Source organism: Alligator sinensis, unplaced genomic scaffold (assembly GCF_000455745.1).
Source record: "Alligator sinensis unplaced genomic scaffold, ASM45574v1 scaffold969_2, whole genome shotgun sequence".
Classification (NCBI taxonomy): Eukaryota; Metazoa; Chordata; order Crocodylia; family Alligatoridae; genus Alligator; species Alligator sinensis.
The window spans coordinates 326,928-333,265 of NW_005842481.1; the positions used below are offsets into that span (position 1 = coordinate 326,928).

Here is a 6,338-nt window from a genome sequence, read left to right on the forward strand (position 1 = left end):
TCCTCACAGGGAGCCCCCACTCTCTAGCCATCCCTAATGGTCACTGACTCCAGGGCATTCCACGCAGCCTTCCCCAACACACACACCTACCTGTAGGGGAGCCAGAGGATTTTCTAGAGTGTTTCTCTCTGCAGGTGCATGACACATCCCACCTTACAAAGCAATAGGCCTGGAGGTACATTCTGGTACTTTTAAGGAACCACCTTCCTGAGTAGAACTTCACTGTCACCGTACTACCATGCCCACTGTCATTCACAACACTGCACTACATGTAGCATAACCCCAAGGCATTTGCAACTACTAGAGTTTGTTTTGGGGTTTTTGTTTTGTTTTGTTTTGCTTCCTTTCTTTTTCTCGTCTTTTTTTTTCTGTTTGCCTCAAGCTTTTGTTAGCTAGCAAGTTAATACTCCAGAGAGATATGGGGCTGCTTTCACAATCCCACTTTATGTGTAATGCCTTCCTCTACTCAGTGGCTTTAATTCTATTCCTAAATAGCTGATGTTGGTCAAAGAGTATGCACATTGTGGTCTCATCCCCACCTTTTTTCTCTCCTTTCTGATCCTTATTGTACAGACAAACTCCAGTTGCACAAGATGTGAGGAGGGGGCCTGGAGGTAGGGAGGTGGAGAACACTAATGAGGTGCTAGAAATTACATTTCACATTACAGAAGTGTCTCCTGAATAAAGAAATTGCTTCCTCAGGCTGCATCTGCACCGTGTAAATCAACTGTCTTGCCAATGTACAACGTTTCTTTATCCCACTCTGGAACATTTGAATCTTGTCTGTTGAAACCATGTAAATTATTGAAAACCAATTACATGAATGCAGTTAAGTGACAGCAGTTAGTTGATGTTTTAGAGTGCGTTGATGAGATGCATCTCTATGCATATGCTAAGCATTATTACTAATGCTGTCTTCTTGTACTCCTCCCATTGATCCGTTTTTATCCATTTATCATCTCTTGGCTTATACTTAGCTTCTGAGGTCTTGGAGGCAGGTATTCTTTCTTTATTCCATGTCTGTACAGTGCCTAGAACAAAGGGGTTCTCATCTGTGACTGGGCCTCCTAGGAACCAGGATAATATAAATGCTAATAATGGTACTGTATACATATTCCTCATTATTAAACACTTGTTTGAAGACCCATATCCTATACTCATGCCTTCTAGGTTGGTGGGTAACAATTCTTACTGTTTCTGTGGTGTGAAATGGCATGCAACCTCCAACATTAACATCGCAGTGACAGGTACCACTGATGGGTAACATGCTTATTACCTTTCCAGTAGTAGCATAACTGTGGCATGGGAGTGACCAGGGCAGCAGCCTCAGGTACTACCTTTGGGGAGAGAGAAGATGCAAAAATGGCCCTGTTACAGCTAGAAGTTTGCTGTGCTGGCATTGCCCAAGGTGCAAAGCTGCTGTATTATGCCTCTGCTTTCCAAATCACTGCCTCACTCTAGTACTATTACAGCAGTCATGTGGAAATAAAACCAGCCCCCCTGAAAAGAGCAGGGCAGAGTCTAAACAGGACAAAGAACATACTTTTCTCCTACTTCTCCCTTCCCCCAAGGAGCAAACTGTCTCACCCCTTTTTCAGCATGCAGCAGCTCAGACTTTCCAGCAGCACAGCTGTACCTAGGGCTACAAAAGCATGCCTATGTGCATGTCCCTTTCAGTGGTACAAGAAAGAGATGGAGGAGCAGCTCCATGGCAGCCCCATAAGATACCTTCTTCTCCCCGCTTTGAGGGGAAAAGACAGGTCTCAACTGCCCCATATCACTGGCAAAATAAACAGTGTTCCAAAGTTAGTTCATAGCATTAAAAAAGTCAGATATTGACATTGTTCTTATTATTAAGGCAAATGGAAATATTATTACAGACTAGACCAGCAGACGTAATGTTCAACCCAATATTTTTAGAAGACAGGAGTGCTCAGAACAAAACATAAACACTTCTCTGAAAATTTCTACAAGTTTTTGTTTCTCCTGTAAAAATAGAAGTCACCTTGGATTGTAATGTGCAGTCAGAAAATTAGATATTTGTTTTATTTGTATATATAATTACAATATGCAAAATACTTTACTTTGAGTACAACTAGTCAAAAACCTTGTTTCAGAGTTTTCAACTCTGTCTTTGCTCTATAATTTCTGATTAGGGGTAGTAGTATACTACTGTTGTATAGTGTAAAACAAGAAAAAGAATAACAATGCACACAAAGGGGTTGCTTTGAGATTTGAAATGCTAGAGAATGTCTAGACCCAAATCAACTGGAACTATGGCTGCATCCATTCTAATTGTTACATATCTACATGACTTATCCAACAGACTAACTAGTAAAAAAAAGTCCTATTTTTATTCAGCTAACAGTTCTCCTTCCCATCAATGAAGCAGTGGTTAAAAGCTGAAACAATGCTGAACAATAAGCTTTTATAACAAAAGACTAGTCAGACTTCCACAGCACATTTTTCAAATATCAACTATGATTATAGTTTCAGAAATAAGTTACCCTACTGGGTCTGGAGGAGGATAATTTCAGAGTACTTCACAAGCCTATTCAAGCTAGCAACTGATACATTTGTCTAATGCCTAGGAAATGTTCTGCCCGGGAAACTTCAAGGTGAATTCTGAAGGCAATTTAAATAGCACAAGAGTTTTAATGTGGTGGTGAAAGAAAACGGTGTTGTACTTGTTTAACAGTGCCCTATTCATCCATCCATTCAACCACCCACATATAACGAATTGATTTATGGAACCTGGCCAGAAGAGCAGTTGCAGTCTTTCTGCTCAGAGTGCTATTAATTTGACTCGACATTTATAAACAGAAGAGATATAATTGATTAACATTTCTCCTTTATATTTCTATGTAGAATGGCCTGTCTTGGCTACATTATCATAAACTTCTGTGTAGGTCAATAGCGTTCTCATGCGTGTGAGCACTTGTGAGCTCTCATTGTTTCTGTGAAGCCAGGTTCAAATTATGTTCTTTTGTCAGAATGGATAAAGTAGGTCTTTTTTTATTATTAGTGAAAGATGAAAGGCATTTGGAAAACTGTGGGCACTTCTAAACATGTGGGAGATGTTGACAACAAAGGAGAAAGGAGATAAAGCAAAAACCCAGCAGGTTTATAATTTTAACCATATGAAGAGTCTCATGAAGTCAAAACTATTTGTTCACTGGATATTTTCAGAAGCAGTGGTGACCACGGTGCATTGGTTATGCCATAGCAGTTTAGTGTTAGGTTCTGGGAAGATGTCAGAATGCAAACAGAAAAGTGTAAGGATATGTGAGCATAATGACTTCAGCATGGGGAGTTAATCGATATTGTGTTTCCAGTCTGTCTATACTCACTGAAGTCCTGGAGTTATTCTGCAATAACAACTGTTGTTGACTGCTGCAGGCATTCTAGAAGGGAAACTTTTACTTTTCTTCTAGTAAAACTTTACAGCAGCTGGAAATTATTATCATTTAACTGCTTATTATTATGCATTGTATCCAAAGAGTTTGGAAATGCAAGCTGTATGCATTCTTATTACAAATAATCACGGTGAGAGTTAGGAGCAGTAATACAATGCTGGCTTTAGTTGCTGTACAAACAGCACAAACAAGTGTTACCCTGCAAAATGTTTAATAAGCTAGAATGAAAAATTTAGGGCTTGAGTTAAGTTACTGACCTAAGGCCACAGAGAAAATTAGCATGGATTAGGAATTAGGATTCCCCAAATTCTAATCCACATCCCTGTACTCAGTCTTTCCTATGGTTAGACCACAAGTCTAAATCTGTCTGACCCCAGACTGGAGTGAGCACTGATGTCCCATCCTTTCTGTCCAATGATTATGACTGTAATATTCCTCTTGTCTATTTATAAAATAATAGTCATCCTGGCAAATATCATAACAAATATCTTCCAGGACCACCTGTCAGAGGTGCATAGGAACTGCTGTACCAGATCAAATGTAAGATCTAGCCAGTTCAGAAAGCTGTCTCAGACAGTGGCCAGAACCAGATGCATGAGACCAGTGACCCCTACCCATGGCTCTCAGACAGCACTTTGCTCCAGAGACCATTTCACGTTTCTCACCGCCACAGGAAATTTTGCATTCTACAGTAACGTATTTCTTCAGGTTGACAGACAGAGTGAAGTGCAAAGTTGCCTGAAACATGTTACTTGCTCAGTACTGGGCCAGTGAAGTTTGGGGACCACTGTTCAAGAAGGCGTATGAGCCCTGAAGTAGGTAGATAGTAATATCTGCTTAAACTAAGCAAATGGGAAGGAGAGGGCATGAACGTAATCGGATGTTTCTTCTTCAGTTTGTCTTGCTAGTTCAGTTTGTCTGAACCTATAGGACAAGGCTGTCCAATGTGTGAGTGGCTTGGAGAGTCTCATGTCCCCCAGTCACATACCACATGGTGCCAACTCCCCTACAACATGGCAGGTACCTCCTTGTTGTGCACCTCCCACACTGCCACCTTGTAGGCATGTCTGCTGTGTTGTACTGTGCTGTGCTGCATGGGGTAGAAGCAAGCACTTGAACCTGGAGGAGGGAGAGGGAAACCAGAGACCCTACAGCAGTAGCAAGACAACAATGAGAGGATTGGCTCCAAGACCAGGAGCCCAAGGGCCATAAATTAACTCCTTGTGGGCTGTATGCAACCCAAGAGCCACTAGTTGGACACCCCTGGTACAGGACGTTGATCCTACAGAAATGCTAATTACCAGTTTTGTGCATTTCCTCTTGAATATTAGGTATATCCCTTCTAATGCTCTCTGACCAAAATAGTCTCAGTTCGTGCAGCCCAGACAGACCAGGTGTTCAAAGAGGTTACCACTGATGGTGAATGCTGTCAGATAAAGTTGGACACTGGTGCACAAGTTAGTATAATACCTGCCAAAGCACATACCAGCCTCCTCATATCTCCTAGAAAGTGTGGGCGTAAGCTACTAGATGCAAAAGTATAAACAGGAAACAAACGTATTTAAACTATTATTAACAGAAACATTTCCAGGACTTGAAAGCATTTCTAGTTCTTGAATCCACCACATTGGTCATAATGATAATAAAGTAGGGTGATAGACAGACAGGCTCAGTGCTCCACTACCTCTGATGCCTGCTAAAACAGATAACCTAATGAAAAAAATATGAAGATGTAGTTCAGGGATTAGGGGAATGTTTTGAGGAATACTCCACCAAAACAAAATCCCAGTGGCAGTGCAGGACCAGCTAGCCAAAGAGATTTTGACATTGAAACATTTAGTGTTCTGCAGATGCCAGATATGAAGCCAGATCCTATTCTAGCACTTAGGCTTCTAAGTATGATCCTATGACACCCTGCTCATGTCCCTGAAAAACTGTTAAAATAGAAGGTGAGCAGATTATCTTCCTTACCACTTTATGTGATTTAGTCTTAAGCCTAAAGTGGAGAAAAATAAATGCACACGTGGTTTTCCACAGACTCGAGCAGTGTTGAAGAGGGTGGCACTTAGGTATCTAAATTAACAGGTAGAATAGGACCTGGCCCCATGGCATCCATCATACTGCATATTGGCCACCAAGTTAAGCATGAGATTAGTTTCTAAAATTCATCCAACATAGTGTCTGTGTATAGAGCTTCAAGGAATGCCTATACTACATCCTTATGAGGACAGAGCACATCACCAAGAAACAAGCAGCACCCACAAGCAGCTACTATGAACATGCCTGAGCTTGCAACTTTGCAGAGATGGCTTATCACAGCTCCAAGTACATACCCTGGCTCCAGCATCTCCAGCATGCTTGGGACCACACCCAACTATAATATAACATACGGAAATTTGTGAGCCAAGCACAAATTCTGCCTATAGATGTGCTCATTTGCATTCTAAGGAGAATGCTCCAGCATTGCCTCACCATCATGTGTATTAACCAGCCCCCTCTTACCCCCCAACACACACATTTCAAAATGGTTGCAGGGGCACTTTCTCTAATACTCATTCAACAAGGTTTAATAAAGTGTCCTGCAGCCATTTTGAAATAAACAGGGGCTTAATACACATGACGGTGAGCTGTTTTAATTAGAGCAGCTGTCCAGAAACTGCTCTAATTAAAACAGCCGCCTTTCACCCCCAAGCACGTGTGTAGGCAGCCAAAGAACAGGGCTGATTTTTCAATGCCATACTGAGGACATGGTGTAAACCTCCCCTTAGAAGTCTTATTATGAAGCCTTGGTGATGCGTAGGGGGTGCATACAGGTGCATGCGCACCCCCTGAGCGTGGTGGTGCACCCCCTGTGAAAAGGCGCCACTGACACTGTCGGCGGTGCTGTGGGCAGTCACCACTTGCCAGTCCCCCCTCACTGCC

At 41.9% G+C, this 6,338-nt stretch overlaps 1 protein-coding gene across 1 annotated transcript in view; it reads left to right on the plus strand.

Annotated features, from left to right (window-relative positions):
- The window catches only part of SCGN (secretagogin, EF-hand calcium binding protein), a 48,536-nt gene that overhangs the window by 15,663 nt on the left and 26,535 nt on the right, over positions 1–6,338 (plus strand). The window lies entirely within an intron of this gene.